The sequence below is a fragment of the Natator depressus genome, chromosome 2 (assembly GCF_965152275.1).
Source record: "Natator depressus isolate rNatDep1 chromosome 2, rNatDep2.hap1, whole genome shotgun sequence".
In the NCBI taxonomy this organism is placed as follows: Eukaryota; Metazoa; Chordata; order Testudines; family Cheloniidae; genus Natator; species Natator depressus.
In genome coordinates, this window is record NC_134235.1 from 19245886 (window position 1) to 19263242 (window position 17357).

General features: G+C 45.2%; 1 long non-coding RNA gene across 1 annotated transcript in view; it reads right to left on the bottom strand.

Annotated features, from left to right (window-relative positions):
* LOC141982104 (uncharacterized) overlaps nt 1–17357 on the bottom strand; it is a 232432-nt gene that overhangs the window by 96643 nt on the left and 118432 nt on the right. Inside the window, exon 4 of the long non-coding RNA XR_012637965.1 lies at nt 5386–5533. This is a non-coding gene — a long non-coding RNA (uncharacterized LOC141982104). The remainder of the gene's footprint in view (nt 1–5385; nt 5534–17357) is intronic.

Below are 17357 nucleotides of genomic sequence, written 5' to 3' on the forward strand. Positions count from 1 at the left end.
GGGACCCCTGCCCCATCCACGCACACCCCCACTCTGTCCCCTGGACTGCCCCCAGACCCCCACGCCATCCAACCACCCCTTCTCCCTGACCACCCCCGGACCTCCCACTGCCCCATCCAACTCCGCTCCTTCCTGACTGCCCCCCCCGAACCCCTGCCCCATGCAACCACCCCTTCTCCCTGTACCCTGCCACCCCATCCAACCCCTCCTCTCATTCCTGACCGCCCCCCCCGGGACCCCTACCCCATCCACCTCTCCTGCTCCCTGTCCCCTGACCGCCCCCGGAACCACTGCCCCTGACTGCCCCCCGCTACCCCTCCTCTCCTTCCTGACTGCCCCCCCGGGACCCCTGCCCCATCCAACCCTCCTGTTCCCCGACCCCTATCCACCCTCCGAACTCCCCTGCCCTCTATCCAACCCCCCCTGCTCCCTGCCCCCTTACCGCGCTGCCTGGAGCACCAGTGGCTGGTGGTGTGGAGGCAGCTGCACCGTCTGGCTGGAGCCAGCCACGCACCGCGCAGCACAGAGCACCGGGTCAGGCCGGGCTCTGCAGCTGCGCTGCCCCACCCCAGGAGCTCACAGCACCCCCCCCCCCCCGGTCCAGAGCATTGCGCAGGGAGCTGAGGCTGCGAGGAAGGGGGACAGCGGGGGGGGGGGGCGCCTGGGGGCAAGCCTCCCGGGCCAGGAGCTCAGGGGCCAGACAGGAGGGGCCAGCGGGCTGGATCTGGCCCACAGGCCGTAGTTTGCCCACCTCTGGGCTAAACCATTTAAGTGCGGACAGTCCTGCAGTGCTTTTCCATAACTGCCCGTCTGCCCAGCAGGACAGACATTCACTGGGAAAGAATCAGAGCGGCTCAGCTTACTACAGTACAGAGAACCAAGGGATGTGCCCTCACAAGTCCTAGCACAGGGGTGCAATCAGTGAAGAGAATAACCCAGGCAGGGCTTTGCAGCGTGTCTGCTCATACCCAAACTAGGCTAGCCCAGGTGACTCAGACCCTGGTGTCAATCACCCAAGTTAACTCTGCAGCAAGCAGTGGCTTGCCCAATGTCAAACAGCAAGGGTGAAAAGAAAAGGCGTACTTGTGGCACCTTAGAGACTAACGAATTTAAAGCTTGTGCTCAAATAAATTGGTTAGTCTCTAAGGCACCACAAGTATGCCTTTTCTTTTTGTGGATACAGACTAACACGGTTACTACTCTGAAACCTGTCATTAAGCAAGGGTGAAAAAGATCCAGATCTCCTGCCCCAAGTCCTGTGCTCTAGCCAATATACAGCCCTGGACCCCACAAACAGAAGTTGCATTGGAGGTTTGGAGATGGGCTTAGCCATCTTCCATCTTTTGCAAATATGATATTTTAATAAAAGGCTTCTACAGAAGGAAATATAAACCCTGGAGGCAAACTTGCTGATCTTCTCGAAGTGTAGTTTTAACCCAACTTCTTAAAAATGCAAAACATTCCAAAGCTAAAGCTAATGGCACACCTTGAAACCAGAGTAAAGTGAGAAAAAGGACAGCTTTGCAGGACTAACAGAAACAAGACCACCTCTCTGAAAATGAACAAATGGGCTGTTTTTAATGAGGGTTCCTCATCAGCATGCAGAATACAGGCACACCCGGCCATCTCTAAATAGTTAAGCGGGACACTTCTGGATTTCACACAGGTCTGTGCTATTAATACCTTCAAAAGTTGACACTATACTTTATTAACACAAGACAGTAAATTGACAAAGACTTGGCTGTGGTGCAACATTTAACTTAATTCTAAACATGGGTAATTTATGCGACAACCTGGCTATTGAATGTGTGTGGACGGAGGTCTGTCCATGCAGACCTGATTGCAGGGACAGGGCTTTGCATTGTAACTGGGCTCAACAGAAGCTATGCCCTTGACCCCGAAGTAGTTTTCTTTGTAGAATTTTTGGCTAGCGTACTCCTGGATTTTACATGCAATCTGTTTGTTCCAACCTAAAATTCTTGGTAAAACTTTAATATATCTTTGCAGAAGTCTTGACAAGTTCCACTTACCACAGCAGAATAAATCCACATTGAGTCTGGAAATATATTCAACATCAACACCATATCTATTGAACGTTTTGGAAAGCACAACTGTAATCACCAAGATCTTGGTCACCATCAGGGATCAAACCCAGGACCTAAGCTAAGAACATGAGCCTCTACACAGCCTGAGCTAAAGTCCTAAATCCCTTGACTAGTGGTTGTAGTAGACTACTGTCCTCTGTGGATAAACTTCACAGAGGGAGGGAACACACACCACTCAGCAGTACAAAATACCAGCTTGTTTATGTTATGAGTGTGCCGAAATTGAGGGGGGAATTCCTTTTAAAAAAATAAACCAGACAAATATGACTCTGACCAAAGGGGAGCTCTGGGAAGGAGGATGCAGAGCCTGAGGCAAACTAATCATTCAGAAAGTGCTGAAATCCCAGGTCCATCATGCAGAAAGTGTTGAGATAACATGGTAATAAGAACCTGGTAATTTGAGCCCTTTGTAGATAATTGACAAGATAAATCCTGCCCCAGCTATCCTGTTAACACCATTGTGTGCTTTTCAGCTGCGACATGTTACCAAGGCAGCACCATGCCATAAGCTAATAGTGGCTTGGAGCAGTCATCAAAAGGCAGGCATGCAACATGTCTGCCCCTTCACTAACATCCATCCAACATACCCCAACCTGGGGCCACACCCAGACGTTTTGGACAGGTAGCTTGCATTCTGTTCTCCGGAAAGACAGGCCTGAGCTAGGGTTGGCAGATCCCAGATTAGAACTTTCCCAGAGTATGGCAGTTTCGATGCAATCCTCTGGTTCATACACTATGGAGACAAACCTAAGCTGCAGAGTTCAGAGCAGGAATTGCACCCAAACTTCCACATAGTTCAGATTTAAAGGGATTTTCATATCCAGGGTTTAGCCGTGGCCTGCCCAGCTCAGTTGGGCTCCAGAACCAAAATTTCCTCCAAGCATAAGGGTGTTGTGGTCCTGGACCCTCCCTAGCCTTCACAAACAAGTAAAAACCAAACCGTACCCACTTTGCTCCTCATCCCAGATGTCTGAAATGCCCAACTACTAATGCCAAGATATCACAATCCTGCTTCTGGAGTTTGCTCATGCTGAGAGGGGTTTATCTGTGGAAAGCGCACAGGGCTGGGCTAACAACTGTGGGGAAGCATTTCCCTCTCTCTCAATAGTGAGAAGCAAATGGGAGCAGGATTATTTCAGACAGATGACAAAACAGCGGTCTCTGTTTAGTAATCAAAATCTCCCAGGAGCTATGATCAGAGTTCAAGGAAGGGGAAGCACATGGGTGGCAGGTACCATAGGCTGTGCCTCCCCCCACAGCCAGGCTGTGCCTCCCCCCATGCTCCCCCCCAATCCTCCCCCCCCCGCTTCCCGCTCTGTGATGTGACTCCAGTACCCCTGTGTGGTGGCCCCAGCTCGGGCTGGGGCCATGGCGTCTGCCCTCCCAGTACTAAGGGGCTGGGGGGGGGGGCGCCCTAGCCTGGGGTGGGGGGGCCAGTGGTGCAGTGGGGGGCCTCTAGTCTGGGTGTGGAAGGGGCGGGGATGGGGGATAGCCTCCCCCAGCCAGCGGTTCATGTACCGCCCATGGGGAAGCACATCTCCCCTTCCCTGCTAAGGGCAGAGAGAGCATGTGCCCCTCCCTCTGCTGAGCCATTGGGTGAACTCAGCTCCCCCCACATCCCTCCTCCTTGGCTGATAAAGGGAGAGCTCATCAGGCAGGGGGATCTGACCTGGGGTTAGCAAAAGGAGCGGGAGACTGACTGGGCAGCTTCTGGGCTCCCAGCTTTGCAATCAGTAGGTAGCGCAGCAGCATCTGATGGGAGAAGATCCCCTGCTGGGAATTCTATAACCACCTCATCTAAAGGAACAGCTGTCCCCCACCCTTTGCTTCCAGACAGATAAATAAATGCATAAAACATTAAAATGTTGCATAAAATTCCTCTTTTGAAATGTCTTTAGATCTTCTAAAGTGCAGGAAATTGCATCAGGCATTTCAACATCTGGGGGCAAAAATCCCCAGAGCTTCTATTTTTGCTCATAGGTTCTGCACCCTGATCAAGTCTAAATGGCATTGTTTATATACACTGCACACCCATATACATTGCTTGCACCGAGCCTACGGGTTAGGGACGCAAGTTTCTTTTGGACACCATTCTCCTCCTGTTTGTCTAAATGCTCAGACACTACAGTGATAGCAGTGTTATAGAAACCATAAAGGGTCCCCAGGCCCTTCCCCTTCCTGTATCCTATCATCACTAACACAGAATCTTGTGACAACAGCCACCAAACTGCCAAAAACTGCCACTCCTATTTCGATCTACTTTACCCACTGATTGGGGAAAAGTTACACAATGATTTTCAGTGCAGAAATTCACATTACCAGAAATGTGGGACATTTTGCCAGCCAGCATTCAGTTTGCTACATGTTTCTGGATGGCTAATTCAAAGGGAACAGCCAACATTACTAATAAAAGTTGTTCTCAACTCGAGGAGGGGCGTCGAACGTATTCCAAGGGGAAAAAAAGTTGTTCTCTTCAAGCAGTTCCACTGAAACGGTGTCCACTGTTTGCAGAGAAATTTGAAAACCGACTTTGGTTTAAAATGATCATAGTCTGGTGATGAAGATCCTCTAGATTCTAAAATACCTGTGTTCTTTTTACATGCCACCATCCACCTAACCAAAAAGTTTACAGAAACTCCACCAAAAACTGTTAATCCATTATAGCGTGACTCATGATAATACAGTCTGTAAATCCCTCGTCTCACTGTAGCAGCACCTAATGAAACCCTAGCACCAGAACCGTGGACACCTCTTGCTCGCATCATGACGCAATTACGCAGAAAAAGAAGCCAACCAAAAGGAAACCATACTGGAGAACCATAAAACTACAAAATGCAAAGTGTGGCCACTGGAAAGCGTGAGAAGCAAGAACCAACTTCAAAGGGGATTTAGCAAGCCAGGGACTTGTCGACACTCAAAAACTGTACCACTTTAACTATACCAATTTAACTAAAGCAGTATAACCTCCCCTCTTCACACACAGATCCCCTCACCCCAGCTAGTGTAAGTGCAATTACACCAGTATAGTTTATTCCTGTATGGGGTGGGGAATAAACTATGAGGTATATGGCATCTGGGCTGTACCAATATAACTAAAAAAAAATAAAATCACACCCTAACCAACATAAAAGGGAAGTTGCAAAATGTCCTTTTCAGAATTCTTTATCTGAGCATTCCTCAAATTAGCAGTGGACAATGACAAACATCCTGCCATAAGAAAAATCAGGGATTAAGAACATTTTCACCTTTGCTGAATTCTTTCAGGAGCAAAATCTCTTACCTGATGGAAAGCTGATCCAAGGTCAGTGTACCTGGCTGACTGGGAAACAGCCCAGGAAAGAATCCAACACAGTAGCTCAGCAACTTTCATTTTCTTTTCTCTCTCTTTGGCTGAAATCTTTTGCAGAAAGACCCTGAAATGCATGAACCTGGAGACAGAAACAAAATTATGGAGAGAGTGCACAAAGCAAAAAATGACACATTTTAGTGAAGCTGATTTTCTTTATTTGTAGGATTTTCTTAGGCTAGACCTACAACCAAAAACTTTTGCTGGGAAAGCAATGTTGGTGAGGGGTGTGAGTTTTTGCAAAAGTCCTAATGTACATGTGGTTATACTGACATAAAAGTGTTTTTAACCGTGTAACTTATTTAGTGCAGGAAACCAGTACAGACTACACCAGAAAAAGCACTTTTTGCCAGTACAAGCTGTCTCTACACTACATAGGTTTGCTTGTATAAATACACTGGAAACCCTTTCAAATGTAGACCTGGCCCAAGTGACTGTTAAACTCACAAGACTGATTCTCTTCTCACTCACACCATTTTTACAGGGGTGCAACTCCTCTGATTTCAGAGGAGTATGCCCGAATTACAATGGTGTGAGTGAGAAAAGTTTTAACTAGGGCTGTCAAGCGATTAAAACAATTAATCGCACGATTAAAAAATTAATCACGATTAATCATGCTGCTAAACAAGAACAGAATACTATTTATATAAATATTTTTGGATATTTTCCACATTTTAAAATATATTGATTTCAATTACAACACAGAATACAAAGTGTACAGTACTTGCTTTATATTTATTTTTTATTACAAATATTTGCACTTTAAAAAAAATAAAAGAAATAGTATTTTTCAATTCACTTATACAAGTATTGAGTGCAATATCTATCATGAAAGTTCAACTTACAAATGTAGAATTATGTACAAAAAAACCTCTGCATTCAAAAATAAAACAAAATGTAAAATTTTAGATCCAGCAAGTCTACTTCTTGTTTAGACAATCGCTCAGACAGACAAACAAGTTTGTTTACATTTCCAGGAGATAACACTGTTCGCTTCTTGTTTACAATTTCACCTGAAAGTGAGAACAGATGCTCGCATGGCACTGTTGTAGCCGGCGTTGCAAAATATTTACGTGACAAACATGCTAGAGATTCAAATGTCCCTTCAAGCTTCAACCACCATTCCAGAGGACCTGTGTTCATACTGATGTTGGGTTCTGCTCAATAACGATCCAAAGCAGTGGAGACCAACATATGTTCATTTTCATCATCATGAGTCAGATGCCATCATCAGAAGATTTCAGAGTAACAGCCGTGTTAGTCTGTATTCGCAAAAAGAAAAGGAGTACTTGTGGCACCTTAGAGACTAACCAATTTATTTGAGCATGAGCTTTCGTGAGCTACAGCTCACTTCATCGGATGCATACCGTGGAAGCTGCAGAAGACATTATATACACACAGAGACCATGAAACAATACCTCCTCCCATCCCACTCTCCTGCTGGTAATAGCTTATCTAAAGTGATCATCAAGTTGGGCCATTTCCAGCACAAATCCAGGTTTTCTCACCCTCCGCCCCCCCCCACACAAACTCACTCTCCTGCTGGTAATAGCCCATCCAAAGTGACCACTCTCTTCACAATGTGTATGATAATCAAGGTGGGCCATTTCCTGCACAAATCCAGGTTCTCTCACCCCGTCACCCCCCTCCAAAAACCACACACACAAAATCAGAAGATTGATTTTCTTTTTTGGTGGTTCAGGATCTGCAGTTTCCGCAAAAGAGTGCTGCTCTTTTAAAACTTCTGAAAGCATGCGCCAACTCCCGTCCCTCTCAGATTTTGGAAGGCACTTCAGATTCTTAAATCTTGGGTCAAGTGCTGTACCTATCTTTAGAAATCTCACATTGGTACCTTTTTTACATTTTGTCAAACCTGCAGTGAAAGAGTTCTTAAAACGAACAACATGCTGGGTCATCATCCGAGACTGCTATAACATGAAATATATGACAGATGTCAGAGTAATAGCCGTGTTAGTCTGTATTCGCAAAAAGAAAAGGAGTACTGGTGGCACCTTAGAGACTAACCAATTTATTTGAGCATGAGCTTTCGTGAGCTACAGCTCACTTCATCGGATGCATACTGTGGAAGTTGCAGAAGACATTATTATATACACAGACACCATGAAACAATACCTCCTGGATTTGTGCTGGAAATGGCCCATCTTGATGATCACTTTAGATAAGCTACTACCAGCAGGAGAGTGGGGTGGGAGGAGGTATTGTTTCATGGTGTCTGTGTATATAATGTCTTCTGCAATTTCCACAGTATGCATCCGATGAAGTGAGCTGTAGCTCACGAAAGCTCATGCTCAAATAAATTGGTTAGTCTCTAAGGTGCCACCCGTACTCCTTTTCTTTTTATGAAATATATGGCAGAATGCAGGTGTAAAACAGAGCAGGAGACATAAAATTGTCCCCCAAGGAGTTCAGTCACAAATTTAATTAACACATTTTTTTTTAACGACTGTCATCAGCATGGAAACATGTCCTCTGGAATGGTGGCTGAAGCATGAAGAGGCATATGAATGTTTAGCATATCTGGAACGTAAATACCTTGCAATGCCGGCTACAGAAGTGCCATGCAAACGACTGTTCTCACTTTCAGGGGATATTGTAAGGAAGAAGCGGGCAGCATTACCTCCCGTAACAGTAAACAAACTTGTTTCTCTTAGTGATTGGCTGAACAAGAAGTAGGACTTAGTGGACTTGTAGGTGCTAAAGTTTTACATTGTTTTGTTTTTGAGTGCAGTTATGTAACAAAAAAAAAATCTACATTTGTAATTTGTGCTTTCACGATAAGGAGATTTCACTACGGTACTTGTATGAGGTGAACTGAAAAATATTATTACTTTTGTTTGTCATTTTTACAGTGCAAATATTTGTAATAAAGACAACAAAGTAAGCACTGTATGCTTTGTATTCTTGTTGTAATTGAAATCAATATACTTTAAAAAAAATCGTGATTTAAAAAGTTAATTGTGATTAATTGCAGTTTGAATCACATTGTTAAACAATAGAATACCAATTGAAATGTATTAAATATTTTTGGGTGTTTTTCTACATTTTAGTTAATCACGTGAGTTAACTGTGATTAATCAACAGCCCTAGTTTTAACGTTTTAATCCACCAAGCGGTGTATGAGAGTAAATAGTAGGTCTGCCTTTCCATGGGAGTAGTGTAATGTGTGTACATCAAAATCAATTATACGATACACGTAGAGGGTCTGCGCACCCACAGCACCAATTAAAATCACTGGGCACTGCATGTGCTCAGCACCGATTTAAACCAGGCCTTTGTCTTCTTCTGAATGTCGAGCCAGTGCTGGATGAGGCTGGAATCCAGTTTAGCCTCTGGTACTAGGCTTTCATGATGCTAGGATCTTGAGTGATATTGCTTTAAAAAAAGAAAAGGGCAATTCTCCAGTATTGGCCTTGGAAATGGTTATTCATAATTAGAGTCACGTGAACTGGGTACGGGGGGAAAATAACCTTCAGAATGAAAAATAAATTGCAATTTTCACAGCAAGACTCAACACAGTTACCCCGAGAAGAAAAGCAGCCTTAGCAACAGGAGAAAGATGTCTGGCTGCTGGGGTTTGTTGCTTTTCCTGAACTACTGAGGAATTTCAGAGGAGGGGAAAGGTTAACAAAATTGAGTTTAATCAGAAGGGCCATTGATGCAAGTGAAAAACTTCCAATCCCAGTCATTCAACCCATTGCACTACAGCAATCAGAATCAGCCAAAGCCAACTGGAGGGTAGGGGGAGTTTTACATACTCCATACCTAGAGAAGTCCCCAGTAACCTCCACCCAGGAGGGTGGCTGAATTAAAGCCATCTTCAAGTATTTGATTTTGGCTTGAGAACAAAGGTACATCTCAGGTTTTTAAACCACAATTTTCAAACTTGTCTCTGAGGTGGGGTAATCACCAGGTTGACAGCTGACTCCAGAGCAGATCCTTGTACAGAACAGCACATTTACCCTGAACTTGGACTGGCTTGGCAACATCCCTGGGCCCCGTAGTGTGGAAAAGCCAGCTTTGGGAATGACCACTGGTCGTCTGCTCCACAGACCAGCGACTGGATCTCAGGTGCATGTTAGATGCGACACCCTGGGACTTATACATGTAACCATCACCTTCATCCTAACTTTCTCAATGATTCATACAATGACAATGACTTCGGCCTCAGAGTCTGTACATCTTCTCCGTGGGTTTGAGGAAGAGTGCTCTGACTAAGGCAGTGGTTCTCAACCTATTTACCACTGTAGGCCACACGTGCAGCCCACAGGCGAGACCACCTGTACGGCCCTGAGGATGTCACACGGGCTGCAGCTGTGTGCTGATTGCACCTCAGGCTGAGAACCACTAGACTAAGGGCTTGTACACACCAGCGCTTATTTCGGTATAACTTAAGTCGCTCAGGGATGTGGAAAAGCCACACACACACACACACCCCGAGCGATGAGAGTTACACCGACCGACACGCTGGTGTGGACAGCACTTTGTCGGTGGGAGAAGCTCTCCTACCAACACAGCTGCCGACACTCGGGGAGGTGGCGTAATTATGCCAATGGGAGAACTCTACAGCAGCATGGCTACGTTGGTACAGCTATGCTGAGGTAGCAATTGTAGCGTAGACGAGCCCTCAGGCTCTCAGAAAAACAGACAGAGGAGGGTTTACAGAGCATGAGCTCTATGCTCCCTCTGGATTAAGAAGGATCCCCATCATGACAGCACACAGCTGTCACCATTACACAACAGCCTTCTTCAGCTAAGGATGTCCAAAAACTATTCAAGCTGACTAAGGGCTTGTCTACATGAGGATATTGACCATGGTAGTTATAGCACTATAGCTCTCCATGTGGACACACTTATTGTAAATGGCCTAAATTAAACTGGAAAATGGTTCTCTTATTCTGGAACAAGAGTGTCCACATGGGGTGTTATACTGGTATAGATACAGCAGCATAACTATACATATATGTATAATTATTCTGGTAAATTTCCCTGTGTACACAAGCCCAGAGTTTCACAATATCCCTAAGTGCTGGGTCTCAAACCAATTTTACAGAAGGGCTAACAGACACAGATAGCGTTCACCTTGACCTGCTAACATAGACAACAACCGTCTTGTCTACACTAGTAGGATTTGATCATGTGTCAGTTGCAAGTGTTTAGCTAAGCACATAGTTTAAAAAAAAAAAAACCCAAAAACTAAAAAAAAGTCATTATGAAGATGAAGCTAGAAAGGTTAATTGACTTGCTCAAGTTCCTGGCTCCCACTCCTGTTCCTAAACCACACTCTTTCTCAGACAGAGACAAATCAACCCCCTTCACCGTTCCAGAATCCATTCTTGACTTTTTTTGTGTAACATATTTGTAGGTACTCAGTACAGGAATGCAGGACTCTAGTTTCTTCCTTGTCTGCCTATAAGTTAGCAATGTTGGCCTGCTAGAATGCGAGGGGGGGGGGTGTTAGCGTGATTGAAGGACAGAAGTACCTTGTACAAGCAGTAGTGGGCCACATTCTCACCTACACTGAAGCCCCTTTACATCACTCAGACTTTCACTTTGCTATATATATTACTTTGTTTTTAAAAAAAAAACGTTGGTGAATGCTCTTTTACCTTCCATTTCTCCCTCACCAATAAGCCTGCCTACTGACACACTGCCAGACTCCATCCTTACCTTGACCCATTGCCTGGTGAAACTTCTATTGGCCCATTCAGAACCTCACGTTTGGACCACTGTGAAATTCCTCTCACTTACAGTCTCCTTAAAAAAACCTCCCACTTCCATAAACATCAGGAGGGAGAGGTCCCCAGAATGCTGTGACAGACTCAGACTCTCACCCCACCCCATCCTACCTCCCACCAGCAACGTGAGCTCGGGGAAGAAAGTAACTGTTGGGAAGGTCACCAAGAGTCCAGCCCATAAGAGCAACGACAAGCTGCTCCAGCAGTGACCATCGGACACTGATAGGGTCCTTCGTGCCCAATGGCTTTTTTCGTGATATACCCTGGACATTCTTTCTCCTGTGCGGATTGGCTACTTGCACCAACTCCCTCCCACCCCGACTCATACTAACTTCACTTCAGCCTCACTCCGTGCTCTCCCCATCCCCCACAAGCCCTCTGACCACTCCCTTCTTTTTTGTCTTTCCATTTATCCCAATTCCCTCTCAACTAAACCCCACCCCAAAAAAGTCAAGAAACCAACAAAAATATCAGAATCAATGTGACGTTTCTGAACCCTCCCATTGTTCACACTGTTTGTGTCTTATGTCCCTTCCCCACTCCACCGCAACCCTATCTCTGTTCTGTCTATCTAGATCAGTTGCGGGTAACCTGCAGCCCGCCAGGGTAATCCACTGGCGGGCCGTGAGACAGTGTTTATACTGACCCTGTGCAGGCACAGCCGCCTGCAGCTCCCGTTGGCTGGGAACGGCAAACTGCAGACACTGGGAGCTGTGGGCGGCTGTGGCTGCGGACAGTCAGTGTAAACACTGTCTTGCGGCCCGCCAGCAGATTACCCTGACAGGCCACAGGCTGCCCACCACCGATCTAGACTGTAAGCTCCTTCGGGCAGGGACTCCCACTGTACAGTGCCTAGCACAACGGGTTGGCTGTGTTTGGGGTCTTTAGGCATTACCATAATACAAATGAATAATAATGAGATCTGTAATTTTCCTTCGAGACAACAACGCAACAGGGTCCCTACTAGTATCCACCCTCACTTCCAATTCAAAGTTTCCCCTTGGGCTTCCACTGAGTTGTTTCCATCCTGCCTTTTCCTAAACCTCACATCCACATACTCTCCCCCACCCCCACCATCCTTCTCTCCTAACCTTCACTTACTCCCATCCGACTCACAGCCAGAAGTCACCCCACATCCATCCGAATCTCTCTCCCTGAGCCACCAATGCAGTCCCTCTTATCTTTCCTGACTGAAAGAGGTGGACGTAAACCCTCTACACTTCACCATGGTCTCGTGCTGCACAAACAGGTGCCCTACAAAGGAGCTTCTACCTACGTCTGAAGCATCAAGAGTCATCCTTACAATCAAAGTGTCAGCGAGATCCAAAGTGACAGCATGAACAAGAAGTGGGATGGGTGGGGTGGGGGGGCAGGGGAGGATAAAAAATAAATTAAAGAAGATTACCAAATCTAATTACGAAATCATGGAAAGTTATTTCCAGTTGTAACTATCATATTTCAAAATGTGGATATGCTTGGCCTGAAGCCACACATACCACTTGGACAGTGATCTAGTCAAATCCGTAAGCTAAGGTCAGGCCTCATCTGTACTTTCATGAGCGTTCTTCAAGGAAAACACAGGGGCTAGAGATATTAGGGTTCAGTAGGGAGTATTCCTCCCCTTGCATCACTACTGTAGCACTGTCCTAGCATGATGTCAAGGAGCATTGTTCTGCTGGAGGAACTATTTTTAAGATAAGATGTAAGCTATGGCCCGGATATCAAAATCCTTAAAGAGCCCTTGACCCATTTAGCAAGAGGTAAGGATGTAGCCCCAGTGTCTTGGTCAAATTCTTACGGGGACAATTCCTTTTTGCCTACATGAAAACACTGTTGGCATGGAATGGTGTCGTTCCCCAGAGAAAACATATGCACATATTGTATATACAAAAGCTGTAAAGCACTCCAGGAGCCTTCTGGGAAAACAGTACTAAAATACTAGACAATATTTATTATTTCTATATGGCCAACAGTATACTAGTCACTTTACAGACAGGATCACTGCACCCAAAAGCTTGTAATTTACATCGACAAGATGGGGGAATGAAGGGAGGGCATGGAAGGAGGTCTGTTTGAATGGTGAAGATTAGTGCACTCTTTATTAGAGCTAAAACTTTTTAAAATTATTATTAATTATTATTATTCAAGATTTTGGATAACGATTATCTGTTCTAACATATGTTTTCTGAAGAGAACAGATAATCCTGAAACGTAAATAGAGCTCCAAGAGCAATCTTCTCATCTTGGATTACAGCACAAAGTTTTCATAACTTTCCCATCCCTTTTGCTCTCGTTTTACTGGATTATTTAGTAACCATCACAATGGATGAATTACACACACAATGTAACTCAACACCACTATCCCCAAGAGGAGCTTAACTGGTAGCTCCAAGCCAGGTGCTGACCTTGGTTATTTTAGCTCCTTGATTCCCCAAAAAAGAAACCACAACGAAAACCTCAAGTGAAATTGGCCTAACCTCTCCTGGAGATTTCGATTTCAATCCTACGTGGGTGCTATCTGAAACGCCATGAAAGGAACATCTTAAATAAAAAGGTTTGCAGTGGAGCATGGCAGTAAAACTGGGTTCAAAGCCTGTATCACTGGCTCATCATGAATTCATTAACCCTTGGAAAACTAGCACTTCCCATAGTGCCAGCCAAAGCAAGGATCAGCAACACCCAAGAAACAGAAGAATGGCCATACTGGGTCCAGCCAGCCCTGTATCCTGTCTTCCAACAGTGGCCATTGCCAGATGCATCGGGGGAATGAACAGGGCAATTATTGAGTGATTCATCCCCTGCCGTCCAGTCCCAGCATCTACTATGTACTATGTACCTGCTACGTACTATGTACTGCACTATGTGGCCCCCATAACTCTACTGAGTGCCTCACAGTCTAACATCTGTATCTTACCTCACAGGAGAGTTGTGAAGAAAGTGCTACTATCCTCATTGCACAGGTGGGGAAGTGAGGCTCAGAGACAGAGGCAAATTTTCCAAAGCATTTAAGTGATTTAGGGGCACAACTCCAATTAAAGTCACCCTACTGACAAAATTATGCCAGTACAACATTTTAGGAACAAACTGGCCCTAGGGTTCCTAAGTCACTTAGATGCTTCTGAAAATTTCACGCTAAGTGTCTACAGTCTCACAGGAAGTTTGCAGCAGAGCTGGGAAGTAAACCCATGGCTCTCAAGCCCTAGGCAGATGCCCTAACCATGGAGATATCTCTGAGATATCCTCTCTGAGCACTAGCTGCTTATAAAGCTCACAGGATTGTGTGAAAACCTCTCTCAGCTTTGATCCAAGCGGACTCCCACTTAGCAAAATCTGGAGTTTGAATGTATGAAAAAAAAACAAAAAACCCCACCTTATTTTGGAGGGGGAGGGAGCCACTTTCCATCTTTTTTTATGTATAAAGAAACAACAAAGGGGAGAAACTCAATTTTTTAAAAATCCTTTTCATGTCACCATTAAAGATATTCCATGAGCTTCCAGTACAATTTGGATCCCTTCCCACCTACTGTTTGCTTGATAGAAACAAGATGCAATAAGGTAGAGTAAGTGAAGTTTTAAGCTCTTTGGAGCCGGGACTATGGACAAGATTGTCAGGAGTGATTAGTGATTTTACATGCCTCCCTCTAGGGTGACCAACTTGACACACCATAAAGGTCCTGAATTCTAGAGATTGGGTGTTGCTCAGTGTTTTCTGAAAATCAGTCCCCCTTTAGGTGTCTTAAGTTGGACTCTCAAAGATCAAGGTATGCAACAAATCACTAGTCACTGTTGACAATCTTGGCCTATTTCTTCTCAACTATTTTTATGGCACTCCGCTCAACGGACCCAGACTTTGATCAGGATCTTTGAGTGCTATTACAACAGAACTATCAAAGAGCAACAAGACACAATTTTTCCTAGCTCTCTCTCATCTCTGTGTGTGAAAGAGGATCTTTACAGGCTACCTGAGGCGGTGAGCAATTTCTAGGACATGGAATCTGAGCAGAATCTATTTTGCCATAATCCCTGTAGTGTTGTACTCAGCCATTAGCCAGCTCTTTCAATGCTGAGGAAATCAATAGTAGGAATACACACAAAGGGCAAGATCTTTGGGGAAAGGACTTTGCCTTTAGTCTAACACACTTTCAGGCATTTGGGAATAACATGTAATAAATCTCAAACTTGTTCAGTTACACACAGCACATCAGATGATTGCTCAGGTGGTTTTGGATATGACCTCCTTGGGGCAAAGGCCAATTGTAAAGCATCAGCCCCATTGTAGGTGCTCAGTGAATTAATCATCATCATCATAATTATCCAAAGGGTAAATTCAATGCCTTCCTGCAGTGGGGAAACACTCTATTAAATACTAATTATTGGTGTATTGTTAATAACAATCTAAAAACTGCAGCAACCTCAGCAGATCAACAGAAAAGACGAGACGGGAAGTCATCCTTACTTTATTTAGCTTCAGCTCAACAATTCCTTTGGGCCTGCCTGGAGCAATACACCACGTGCTGAAAGAGTGGCAAATGACACTGACTGCCTTCCTTCATAGCTGAACCCCATCAGTGTCCGGCTAAGCAGTAAAACAAAAGAGCTGACAGGTCCTTGGGGTCTTTGGGAGAGAACTGACCATTAGAGGCTGAGAAGCAGACACACTTGAATAGAAGAGAAAATACTGGGCCACCTGACCCTGCTTCTGGTTAATGTACTTTCCCATCCATCCATCTCTCTCTCTCTCTCTTTTCATTCTCCTACCCACAGAGACATTTTGTGCCTCAGTGGCTGTGATATTAGGGACCTATCTGCTAGCCTCTTCACGTGGAATCCTCACATCTCCGGCTTAAAATGAGCACGTCACTTTCCTCAGTGGCACTAATCTGCTTGCGATACCATGGTCAGTTATCATACAAGGTTCTGATTCAGTCATATTATTCCCAACTCACTCCTACAGCAGACAGACTACACCCAATTTTACCATCTAACCCCACTCTAACCTCACCTTCTTCATTTTAATTCAGCAAAAGGACAGACTTGGACCTCTATAGTAGGTCTACACTGCAGCTGGGAGGCATGCTCCTAGCTGCAGTGTAAACATACCCTATGAGAAGGGTGTAAGAAGGTTCCGTGATGTTACCCTATCCAAGGTGTAACAGACCAGCCAGTATTTCTGAGGGTCTGGAGGATGATATCTCCATGTGACATACTGGAGATCCACTATCTCCCCTGCTTGTCCTCTCCCGGTTTCAACCTCCCCCATCCCCCGAACTCCTCCAAGCTGAGGCCACACTTTTTCCCATGCTCCCCCAACCACCACCGTGCTCCCCCGCACCCCAACTCTCCTGCACATACAAAATGGACCCTACAGCCCCATGATCTGCCCCAACCTGGCTCCTCTCAGATTCCCACCCACAACCTTGAAGCTTACAATCACCCATCCCCTGCATCCTGCTTTTATTCATCATTTAACGTATTCTGTAGGGAAGCAAGGGCATGCAAGGATGGGGGGATAATGCTGAAGAGTTGTGAGAAGCATTGGGGCAATCCAGGCCTGGGCATGAGCAGGCTCTATAGGGAGATATGGGGGAGAAATACAGCAGTGTGGATGTTCAGGAGGGCATGGGAGATATGAGGGCTCTGCAGGAGAACATATAGGAGATAACACATATCACCGCCAACAGTCATCCACGTAAATAATCTTCAATATTAACAGACATTTGATTTAGAAAGCTGAGAAATTCCCACAGAAGAAATCTTTGAGATAAGGTGCGTGGCCTGCTTGTCCCACCTGCGCAAATCCTAAAAAACAAAGAGATAAATGGCTCAGTTATTGAAAACTCAGACATCACTTTCCCTTTTCAACCTCAGCCACTCCCCTCTTCCTTTACCCACAGCCCTCACATCTCCACCTTCTTCCTGTAAAACCAGATGACCATAACTCTAATGGTCTAATAACTCTTAACTCTGACCATAAACAAAATCCACCAACACACCACACACACACAGATTCCAATTCTCTACCTTCTACCTAAAGACGACTTCCAGCGAAAAGCACTGGTCACCAAATTCACATAACAGAAAAATTTCTCTCACAGCCACAGCTCACAATCTGCACACAAGCCTCATTCGCTCTGATTCAAAAACCCATAC